The following is a 13,346-nucleotide window of genomic DNA, read 5'->3' on the forward strand; positions in this document are numbered from 1 at the left end:
TAACACCTAGCATAGCATGCCATGGCCACCCAATTAGTAATAAGGTTTACCTTAAATGAACCTATAATCATATGTTACCATGCACTAGAATCTCTCTGTTACAAAATCCCAACTCAAGTTGGAGTCATGGTTTATGTCAAACTCCATTTGCTATGAATATTATGTTCTCTTTTAATTCCAGTTCTTGATTAAAAAGATTTTCTCATCAGAAACTCTTTTCTGAATAAATCTATCTGTCTGGCAGAACTTGAAACATCAAGAATAATTAAATGAACATAGGATTTTATCTCTATTTACTTAGAGGCAGATTCCATCTTGATCAACACCTACCTCCATATATAACTAGTAGGAGCCAACACATGCCCATATACCCATACACAGTACAAGTATGAAAGCGATATCAAACTCAAACTACCTATATACAAGATAAGCTGTGCTATCTCAGTCTAAAGATTATATGCATCGATATGATTTATGACAAAACATTGACAAGAGTAAACTCCATGTGCTTGTCATAAGTGTCACTGTTCGACCTACTTATCATTTATAAGTGCCTATCATGTTTGTTATATGGCATGAGACTCACCATTCCATCTTATTTATATCTCATATAAATAACTTGGGAATAAACATGAATACAATCTTTCTGGATAAGTCATGTCCTTATTATGAAGTATCCTCGATTGTGAACCTATTTATGATACTTTGTGCTAGAAATATTGTCACTCATATTCTTAACAACTTTAGAATAATATTTCTAACAAAATATCAATGGACCTTTTCTATTACACATAAATATATTATGTAAACGGAAAAGTGAAAATGTCTTTTATTAATAAAATATGTACAAGATACGTACTAAATGATATGCTCTAGGGCATACTACTAACAATCTCCCACTAGCACTAGAGCCATTCATTACAATACCTTAGACCCATCTTCTTAAGATGTTAGTCTAACTGAGCTTGTGACAAAGGCTTAGTGAATGGATCAGCTGAATTTTTCAGCTGATGTTATTTTTCTGCATGACTATATCGCCTTGCCCAACTATATTTCTGATAATGTGGTAGTGCCTTTCTATGTGTTTGGATTTTGGGTGAGACCTTAGTTCCTTAGCCTGTATGACTGCTCCATTATTGTCACAGTGTAGTGGAACTGCTGACTCAATGGAAGGAACTACTGTAAAGTTCTGTCACGAACTTCTTTATCCAAACAGCTTCCTTTGCGACATCGATGCGACAATATACTCAGCCTCTGTAGTGGAATCTGCAGTCATGCTCTGTTTGGAACTCTTCCAACTGACTGCACCTCCATTACAAATGAACACATATCCAGATGTAGACTTTCTATCATCGATATTTGATTGAAAATCAGAATCAGTATAACCATCCAATTGTAAGTCTCCACCTCCATAAATCAAGAATAAATCCTTAGTTCTTCTCAAGTACTTAAGAATATTCTTGTGACTATCGATGTTCCAAACTGGATTGGATTGATACCTGCTAGTCAAACTAACAGCATATGCGATATCCAGCCTAGTACACAACATTGCATACATTAAACTTCCAATAGCCGAAGCATATGGAATCCTGGCCATCTTATCTCTTTCTTCAGGTGTCTTTGGAGACATCTCTTTAGAAAGGTGGATACCATGTCTCACTGGTAACAATCCTCTCTTGGAATCAAGCATGTTAAACCTCTTTAACACCTTTTCCAAGTATAGACTTTGGGATAAACCAATTATTCTTTTCGCTCTATCTGTATAGATGCGAATTCCAAGAATATAGATTGCCTCCCCTAAGTCTTTCATGGAGAATGTATTTGACAACCATACCTTTATAGTCGTCAACATACCTGTGTCATTACCCATCAAAAGTATGTCATCCACATATAAGACAAGGAAAGTGATAGCACTGTCACTAACCTTCTTATATACACATGGCTCATCCTCATTTTTGATAAAACCAAAGGATTTAATGGCTTCATCAAAACAGATGTTCCAACTCCTCGAAGCTTGTTTCAACCCATAAATGGATCGCTTTAGCTTGCATACCTTGGAACCATCTTGGGATTCAAATCCCCTAGGTTGTTCCATGAAAATGTTTTCTTCAATGTATCCATTGAGAAAAGCTGTTTTGACATCCATCTGCCAAATCTCATAATCATAGTATGCAGCTATTGCTAGTAAAATCCTAATTGATTTAAGCATGGCAACAGGCGAGAAAGTCTCCTCATAGTCGATTCCTTGCCTTTGGCCAAACCCTTTTGCTACTAGCCTTGCCTTATAGGTCTCTACCTTTCCATCAGAATCAATTTTCTTCTTGAAAACCCATTTGTTCCCTATAGGTATAATACCTTCAGGTGGGTCAACAAGATCTCAAACTTGATTCTTATACATGGAATCAATCTCAGATTTCATAGCATCAATCCATTTTGAAGAGTCTATATCTGATATAGCTTCTTCATAGGTAAGTGGATCATCTCCATGATCTACTTCTTCATGAGTAGACAACTCTTGTTTTTCTTCATGAAGAAAACCATATCTCACTGGTGGGTGAGATACCCTGGTTGTTCTACGAGGAACAGCTATAGATGTTTCATCAATGGTATTGGTTGACTAGATGGATCTATATCCATCTGATCTGTTGGTTGGTCAGAATTCTCCAATTCTAACTCTATTTGCCTTCCTTTGCCTCCTTGAACAAACTGTTGTTCAAGAAATGTGGCATCTCTACTTATCACAACCTTTTGTGAAGTGGGCAAATAAAAATAATATCCAAAACTATCTTTTGGATATCCAACAAATCGACCTTGTTCTAATCTGGTCTCCAATTTATCAGTGTTCAGCTTTTTGATATAAGCTGGATAACCCCAAATCTTAACATGCTTAAGACTTGATTTTCTTCCATGCCATATCTCATAAGGTGTGGAAGAAACTGATTTTGATGGAATCCTATTCAGAATATACAAAGCTGATTCTAATGCAAATCCCCAAAAGGAGATTGGCGTATCAGTATAGCTCATCATACTACGTACCATATCCAATACGGTACGATTTCTCCTTTCAGATACACCATTCAGCTGTGGCGTTCCTGGAGGAGTCAGCTGAGAAACAATGCCATGCTCTCTCAAGTATTCATCAAATTCAGTACTCAAATATTCACCTCCACGATCTGATCGAAGAGCTTTAATATTCTTTCCTGTTTGATTTTCTACTTCAGATTTAAATTCTTTGAACTTTTCAAAAGATTTATGTTTGTATTTCATCAAATACAAATACCCAAACCTTGATTTATCATCAGTAAAGGTAATAAAATAATGAAAACCCCCTCTAGCCATTTCTTTAAATGGACCACATACATCACTATGTATTAGCTCCAAAATATTTTCAGCTCTTAGCCCCTACCCAACAAAGGGTGATCTAGTCATTTTGCCCTGAAGGCAAGATTTACAAGTTGGAGTAGGCTCAGAGCCCAATGAGGATAGAATCCCCATTTTCTCCAATTTTGCAATCCTATCTTCTGCAACATGACATAACCTTAAGTGCCAAATATATTTTGAACTTGAGTTGGTTTTCACCATGGCATTGTATTCATTTAGATTGCTATACTCTGGCCAGTGGAAACACTTTCTTACTGGAATGGAAACACTTTCCTTTGCCTCCATCAGCTTTAGTCTTCCTTTTCTGTTTAGCTATTTTCTTGGAAGGACCAGGAATCTGAGGTTTCTTTTTCTTATTGCCCTGCTTCTTGTTGGACTTTCCAGCAGAAGAAGATGCAACCAAAGCTACCTCTTTTCCTTTATTACCTGGCATATTCTTTTGGGCAATAACCAGCATGTTAAGTAAACCAGCTAAGGTGCATTCCTGTTTAGTCATATGGAAATTTGTCACAAAATTTCCAAAAGACTCAGGAAGGGACTGAAGGATCAAATCCGTCTGTAGTTGGAAATCCATGTTAAAGTCAAGATGTTCCAACTGCTCAATCATCCGAATCATCTTGTGGACATGATCCCCAACATTCTGTCCCTCAGACATCCTCATACGGAATAGCTGTCTAGATATCTCATACCTAGCATTCCTGCTGTTAGTAGTATGTCCTAGAGCATATCATTTAGTATGTATCTTGTACATATTTTTATTAATAAAAGGCATTTCCACTTTTCCGTTTATATAATATATTTATGTGTAATAGAAAAGGTCCATTGATATTTTGTTAGAAATATTATTCTTAAGTTGTTAAGAATATGAGTGACAATATTTCTAGCACGAAGTATCATAAATAGGTTCACAATCGAGGATACTTCATAATGAGGACATGACTTATCCAGAAAGATTGTATTCATGTTTGTTCCCAAGTTATTTATATGAGATATAAATAAGATGGAATGGTGAGTCTCATGCCATATAACAAACATGATAGGCACTTATAAATGATAAGTAGGCCGAACCAGTGACACTTATGACAAGCACATGGAGTTTACTCTTGTCAATGTTTTGTGATAAATCATATCAGTGCATATAATCTTTAGACACGAGATAGCAGATTATCTTGTATATAGGTAGTTTGAGTTTGATCTCGCTTTCATACTTGTACTGTGTATGGGCATATGGGCATGTGTTGGCTCCTACTAGTTATATATGGAGGTAGGTGTTGATCAAGATGGAATCTGTTCCTCTAAGTAAATAGAGATAAAATCTTATGTTCATTTAGTTGTTCTTGATGTTTCAAGTTCCTGGCCAGGACAGATAGATTTATTCAGAAAAGAGTTTCTGATAAGAAAATCTTTTTAATCAAGAACTGGAATTAAAAGAGAACATAATATTCATAGCAAATGGAGTTTGACATAAACCATGACTCCAGCTTGAGTTGGGACTTTGTAACAGAGAGATTCTAGTGCATGGTAACATATGATTATAGGTTCATTTAAGGTAAATCTTATTACTAATTGGGTGGCTATTGCATGCAATGCTAGGTGTTAACCATGGTCTATGAGGTTCATAAAATGATTTAGAGAAATCATTTATGGTAAGAAAGAGTTCTGATGATATTAAGAGTTGATATCATGTCTCATTGCCAATTAGTGATGAGCCTAGTAAGTCACACACATACACAAGTTATCACCTATTTAAATATGATTTAATTAATTAATTAAAGAGTTTAATTGATTAATTAAATAGGTTTGGTTTGCAATTAGATTGCAAAGTCCCTAGCATGACTTGAAACCAAATCTAGATTATTGGATGTATAATATAAGTTAAATTTATATTTAAAGTGTTTAAATATGAATTTAATTAATGAGAAATTAATTAATAGAGATTAATTAATTAATTTATATTTTATATAAATTAATTAGAAGAAGAAAAATAATTATTTTGAGTTGAGAACTCAAAATTAAGACATAGGGGCATTTTGGTCATTTTGCAGTGTGACACGTGGCACCATGAGATGGTGACACATGGCATAACACATAAGCTTGCCAAATGTTTTTTAATCATGTAAGATGATTAAAATCAAGATTAAATATAGGTTTGACACTTGGCACAATGTGATTGGGTTACTTAAACCTAGAGCTAATCAAAGGGTGACATGTGGCAAGGGTTTAATGTGTTAACATAGCTATATAAGTGTTGTTATGAGAAAAATAAAACACAACCAGCAGCCACACTCCTTTGTCACGCCACTTTGAGGGTTTTTATCTCTTCTTCTTCATCTCTTATCAATTCAAAGAGATTAGCCATCAATCTCTTGAATTAAGAACACTAGAAAATGTTTCTAGTGTCCTGTTTACATCTTTAATCTCTTAAAAGGCAGAACTTGATTTTCTAATTAATAAAAAAAGCTTTAGAAGCTATTCAAGGGCTGCCATAGGTGTTCTTGGTGTGGACAAGCTAGAGGGACAACATCCGTGTCACGAAGATGAATCTCAAAGCGCGAACACTGCGATTGCATCAAGAGGTTAGTGTAATCGTTCTTGATTTAATCTAGGGTTCTAAAATTAATCTGATTAATTTTAAAATCTTAAATGGCAAATACAGATCCAAAAACATATTAAAAGAGTTTTAATATGTTGTTTATCATTGAAATCAAATAGATAAAAATAAATCTTGCATGATGCATGTGACCCTAGATGAAAATTTTTGAATTCAATGGTATAAACTTGTGTTTTTCACGCTTCCGTTCCTTCACCTGCTGTGCTCACCATACAACTCTTGTAGGTGAAGGAGGATCTCACTCGCACTCTGCATGTTCTCATGTTGCTTCTGTAACTCATTACTCATGGAAGCAAGCATGTAACACTTAGCTCTCATATCATGCTCCTTCCACTTGTCCAAAGTTTCATGTTCCTCTTGTGTGGCCTCTGGAGGTAAGGGACCAGGAACATTTGAATCTAGAACATATCCTATATGTTCAAGGTTCAGGACAAGTTTCAAATTTCTTAACCAATCAGGCAGATTAGGTCCTGTCAACCTATTGTGATCAAGTATGCTTGCAAGGATATTGGATGGTGGTGGTTGTTTTGTGCTCATTTTTATCAGAAAATTAACTGCAAAAAATAACCAGATTAATTAGTAAATGTATCATGTAATTAACCAAAATGATTATGGTCTTTTAATCAAATTGGTCCTCCCACTAACTTAGCGAATCCTACACTTCCAAAGTAGGAAACGGAAATCCTAGTTGGATGGATTTCTAGTGGGTGATTGAATTCTTATAATTCTATTGATCATCCTCAGGTACATCCATTATTGGAATTACAATAAACTATAAGTGAGCAACACCTTGCCCATCACATCTCATGTGAGGTTCAATCCTTTACCTAGCCCCTAATGCTCAAAATCTCAGGTACATCCATTATTGACTTATCTTGCATTAGTTAAGTTGATCCCATTGAGCCAGTAATTATGCAAATAATTTTAATGACCTCAGGTACATCCAATATTGGCCACCAAACCATTTACATATTTACAACATCTCATGCTTAACAATTATTCTTAAGAAAATCTCTTAAATTAATTGCATCTCATGCAACTATTTAAAATTTCTTAAAATAATTGCCCCAATGGAGGGCCTATGTTATAATTACTTTAATTATAGCATTTCTAACTTAATCATTTGTTTGGAAGATTTTATAGTCATTCTAATTACTATTAAGGTCTCACTTTGCACATTATCCATTTAGCATGCATATATCATATAATTGCATACATTCCCATACATCTCATGCATTCATGGATAAGCAGTAAATATGGTATGATCATGGACTTTCTAAGGGATTCAATTCTGAGCCACCAAGAATTGAATCAGGGCATACCTAGGTGCATTTCATTCATTCATTTTACAAGAGTTGCTGAAGGAGTACATAATCAACACTTGATCTTGAATTCCTCCCACTGGTCCCAACAATGCTCTTGACCTCCTTGAACTTCTTGCAATCCAATATTACATAGTAATCCTTGGCATACCAAGGCGAATTTGCAAGAACTTAAATAAATGAAATTACAACAAAAAAATTATTACAAACTTAATAATACATGCCCAAAATAAATTAAAATAAACTAATTAATTTACAAACCCAAAGAAACATAAAAGAAATAAATCCAATCACATTGATCTTTTATAGTCCATGATCATCCATCATGCATATCACTATTTAATAATTAAATAAAACATACATACTTAAATTAAATTGAATATCTCATATTCAACTTAAAAATCTAGATTTGAATATGATTCAAATAAATTTAAAAATTCAGATTTGAATCTCATTCAAACAAATTTAAAAATTCAGATTTGAATCACATTCAAACAACTTTAAAAATTCAGATTTGAATCACATTCAAACATTTTTTAAAAAATCAGATTTGAATCACATTCAAACATTTTTTAAAAAATTAGATCTGAATTTTATTCATTCAATTTTAAAAAATCAGATTTAAATATGATTCAAACAACTTTAAAAATTCAGATTTGAATCACATTCAAACAACTTTCAAAATTCAGATTTGAATCACATTCAAACAATTTTTAAAATTCTGATTTGAATCATAATTTAATTGTGTGATTAAAATTACTAATTAAACACTTTAATTAGTCAAAGAATAGGCCTTAGATCATACAACATTTGCAGAATTAAAAGCCAAACCTGAAACCACCCATGGAAGCCAAACCATGCGCACCATTGATGGTGTTTTTTTCAAGTATGCCGCCAACTTGCTTTGCAACCAGCAACGAACTTTTGATCTCATGATCAAACACACAATTAAATCATATAATCAACAATCTAAATGGCAAATATAGTGGCTCTGATACCAATTGAAGGAACGGAAGCGTGAAAAACACAAGTTTATACCATTGAATTCAAAAATTTTCACCTAGGGTCACATGCACCATGCAAGATTTATTTTTATCTATTTGATTTCAATGATAAACAACATATTAAAACTCTTTTAATATGTTTTTGGATCTGTATTTGCCATTTAAGATTTTAAAATTAATCAGATTAATTTTAGAACCCTAGATTAAATCAAGAACGATTACACTAACCTCTTGATGCACTGCAGCGTGTCTGCGCCTTTGAGATTTATCTTCAGGACACCAGATGTTGTCCCTCTAGCTTGTCCACACCAAGAACACCTATGGCAGCCCTTGAACAGCTTCTAAAGCCTTTTCTATTAATTAGAAATTCAAGTTCTACTTTTTAAGAGATTAGAGATGTAAACAGGACACTAGAAACAATTCCTAGTGTTCTTAATTCAAGAGATTGATGGCTAATCACTTTGAATTGATAAGAGATGAAGAAGAATATATGAAAACCCTCAAAGTGGCGTGACAAAGGAGAGGAGTGGCTGCTGGTTGCTTTATTTTCTCATAACAACACTTAAATAGCTAGGTTAACACATTAAACCCTTGCCACATGTCACCCTTTGATTAGCTCTAGGTTTAAGTGACCCAATCACATTGTGCCAAGTGTCAAACTTATATTTAATCTTGATTTTAATCATCTTACATGATTAAAAAACATCTGGCAAGCTTATGTGTAATCCCATGTGTCACCATCTCATGGTGCCACGTGTGACACTGCAAAATGACCAAAATGCCCCTGTGTCTTAATTTTGAGTTCTCAACCCAAAATAATTATTTTTCTTCTTCTAATTAATTTATATCAAATATAAATTAATTAATTAATCTCTATTAATTAATTTCTCATTAATTAAATTCATATTTAAACACTTTAAATATAAATTTAACTTATATTATACATCCAATAATCTAGATTTGGTTTCAAGTCATGCTAGGGACTTTGCAATCTAATTGCAAACCAAACATATTTAATTAATCAATTAAACTCTTTAATTAATTAATTAAATCATATTTGAATAGGTGATAACTTGTGTATGTGTGTGACTTACTAGGCTCATCACTAATTGGCAATGAGACATGATATCAACTCTTAATATCATCAGAACTCTTTCTTACCATAAACGATTTCTCTAAATCATTTTATGAACCTCATAGACCATGGTTAACACCTAGCATAGCATGCCATGGCCACCTAATTAGTAATAAGGTTTACCTTAAATGAACCTATAATCATATGTTATCATGCACTAGAATCTCTCTGTTACAAAATCCCAACTCAAGTTGGAGTCATGGTTTATGTCAAACTCCATTTGCTATGAATATTATGTTCTCTTTTAATTCCAGTTCTTGATTAAAAGATTTTCTCATCGAAACTCTTTTACGAATAAATCTATCTGTCTGGCAGGAACTTGAAACATCAAGAACAATTAAATGAACATAGGATTTTATCTCTATTTACTTAGAGGAACAGATTCCATCTTGATCAACACCTACCTCCATATATAACAAGTAGGAGCCAACACATGACCATATACCCATACACAGTACAAGAATGAAAGTAGTATCAAACTCAAACTACCTATATACAAGATAACTGTGCTATCTCAGGTCTAAAGATTATATGCACTGATATGATTTATGACAAAACATTGACAAGAGTAAACTCCATGTGCTTGTCATAAGTGTCACTGGTTCGGCCTACTTATTATTTATAAGTGCCTATCATGTTTGTTATATGGCATGAGACTCACCATTCCATCTTATTTATATCTCATATAAATAACTTGGGAACAAACATGAATACAATCTTTCTGGATAAGTCATGTCCTTATTATGAAGTATCCTCGATTGTGAACCTATTTATGATACTTTGTGCTAGAAATATTATCACTCATATTCTTAACAACTTAAGAATAATATTTCTAACAAAATATCAATGGACCTTTTCTATTACACATAAATATATTATGTAAACGGAAAAGTGAAAATGCCTTTTATTAATAAAATATGTACAAGATACGTACTAAATGATATGCTCTAGGGCATACAACTAAAAGACACAATATTCTCGAAATTCATAATGAACAAAAACATTCACAATGTATAACAAATCAATTTCCATTATGAAAACTATAATTTAAAAATTTTTGTGAACAAACCTGAACTTAATCACCTCTAGGCCTTCCGGGTCTTTTTCAGCTGAAACATAAAATTTATAGTGTTTCAATACCTTATTTCACAGTAAATCCAATAATTAATTCATAAATACTTAATTTTAGCCCAAATATGCTTAAACTAACATTCTTAAAAATTTTCATTTTAGAGTTACTATTCATGGTACTATTCAAGTCAATTTGTTGACTTTCTAAGGATTAATAGGTATGGGAACTCCAACTTCACCCACATACCATATTTTGGTTACTAAACTTGTTGGTTTTGGTCATTTTCTCAAATTCTAAGTCTTTTAGGCAAATTTGCACTTTTTCAGTTTTTGTGTCCTAAGTTGCACTGTTCCATTGGTCACTTTATTGTTAGAATTTGGAAAAAATTTCTTCATAGGAAATGTTTCCTATTGTCTTAAGTTTATTCTCATTTTTGAATCACTCCAATTGGAGTTTTTTAGCTCAAGTTATAGCCATTTGAACCATGGCTGCCGGATTGGACTCAACCTAGAATTCTGGGCAATTTTTGGTTCTAGCAGTTTTGGGTTACCAAATTTGGGTGGCCAAACGACTTAGTTAATGGTATACTTTGGGTTTGTGTTCTTCATTAAAGTTTTAGGTCTATATCTCATCTAACCACTGGTAAAATTTCAGGTCATTTTGACCTGCCTAGCTCAAGTTATGACCAAATGAACAGACACTGTTCATTTAGTCGATTATCTGAGGATATCGAGATTTTCCAAGTTTGGTCAATTTGTTCACTAGGTTTTGGTCACTTTTTGGGCATGCTTCCTAAATGAAAATTGTGTCATTTAGTGTCTATTTTCATTCCCAATTGGTCTCATACCAATTGGACTTGTAAATTTTCAGTTTTGGTTTTTCAAAGGTATGACCACATTGAATCCAAATTTGGTTTTAACTTCAACCATTCCAACACACTTCATTTGGTCACCATTGACCATTTCTCACTTCAAATTAGGTCCAAGACATCATTTAAAAGTTTCTCACATTTTTTTCTCTAAACCCTAATGTCCAAAACCCTAATTCACAATTTCCTTGCATTTAGCCAATTCAAGCCTTTAATCACAACCATTTAACTACCTAAAGTTCATATCACCATCTAAGTTAATCAAATCATTCAATAACACCCCCATATACATGCTGGCCGAAAATCATTCATGGTCTCTCAACAAATTTTTATTTCATTTTAAGCATATTTCTAAGTTAACTAAGTTATAAACACAAGTAATAAACTCATTTGTAACTTAAATCACTAACCTTTATGTAGCAACTTCTAACTCCCCTTTTCTCTAATTTTCTTTCTTCTTTTCTTCTTTCTTTGATGACCAATCTTCTTCTCAAGTGATTAAATCAAGTTTTTATGAAGCAATTATGGGAGAACTTGAGGTTTAGTAAGGATTTCAAAGCTTAGATACAAGCTTCAATGGAGGTATTTTAATGGAGAGGGAGGGAGAGAGTGAGGGCGGCTTGAAAAAGACTTGTGATCTCTTTTTTTTTTTCTTTCTTTTCTTTTTGTTTTTATCTTATGGAAGAGCAAAAATCAATTTAATTAAATTTATTAATTATAAAATTTATGGCATCATGCATGATGTCATGCATGATGTCATCTCCCTACACCTTTTTCATTTCCTTTTTTTTCTATTTATTTTTCTATTTGTTCTTTAATTTAATTCTCGATTCTGAAATTTTCTTTTCTCCGATTTTATTTGACAGTTGGGTCAGGAGTCAACTCTCTGAGTCAATTGACCAAATTGCCCCTCGTCGGTTCAACCCAATTTGCAAATAATTCAATATTTCTTTTGGATCCCTGACCTAATTATTTGACTGGCTTAACAACCTTTTTCCATGATTTCTCTTTTGCCCTGTATTCATAATGGTCCTAAGGACTGCGGCGTCACATTTTACGGTTCAAAATTTGAGTTTAAATTGACTTCGCAGTCGTTCCTGAGAAGGTCACCCATCACTGTGACTCTCGGTTCGTTTAACTTCTTGTGTTCTATTTTTCTTGTTTATACTTAATAATTGACAATTACAAATTATTTGTGTTTATGACTTATCTAGTTGTCTTAAGTGTGGTATTAATCCCCTTAATTGTCCGGACTGACTCTGATCACTGGAACAGTGAAATATACCTAGCTATACAAATAGGGGTGTTACATATGGCTTCATGCCATTCTGTGTTTTATGGCCTCACGTGCCATTCTGTGATAAAATAGCCTTTTGCTATGTTAATTGTGTGACACCCCTTACCCGACTACAGTGTAGCCGAGCAAGCAATGCCACTCAGTGTGCCGGAGCACTCTATTTTATCTTAATTAATTTTTATCATAATTTTGAATATAACTTGTGAAATATAATTCATTTTAAGCCATTTATCGAAATTTTTATTTATTTGAGGTTCCGAAAATTTTAAAGAAAATCCGGCAGAATACTGGCTAAAAAATGGAGAAAACCGTTCTTCGGAACTTGTGAAAAACACTTTCTATATTCATATTCAATCATCTCAATTCCATTTATCAAAATCTCAACATTTTTCAACCATTCATTTCTCAATCATTCATCACATGTGATAATCATATATAAATTACAGATACACATTCACTTTTCCATTTACAAACACAATTCTCATTATTTACATGAACATCAAATTACATTTCATAAGTTCATTTACACATGAGAAAATAAAATCAATTACAAAATACCAAAATGACACCTAGTGTCCTACCAATGCACTGCAGATGGTGAGGTGACACAGACACTATGCAGAACTGTGAACGGCCTTACTCAATCTGTGGTCTAC

Source organism: Hevea brasiliensis, chromosome 9 (genome assembly GCF_030052815.1).
Source record: "Hevea brasiliensis isolate MT/VB/25A 57/8 chromosome 9, ASM3005281v1, whole genome shotgun sequence".
Classification (NCBI taxonomy): Eukaryota; Viridiplantae; Streptophyta; class Magnoliopsida; order Malpighiales; family Euphorbiaceae; genus Hevea; species Hevea brasiliensis.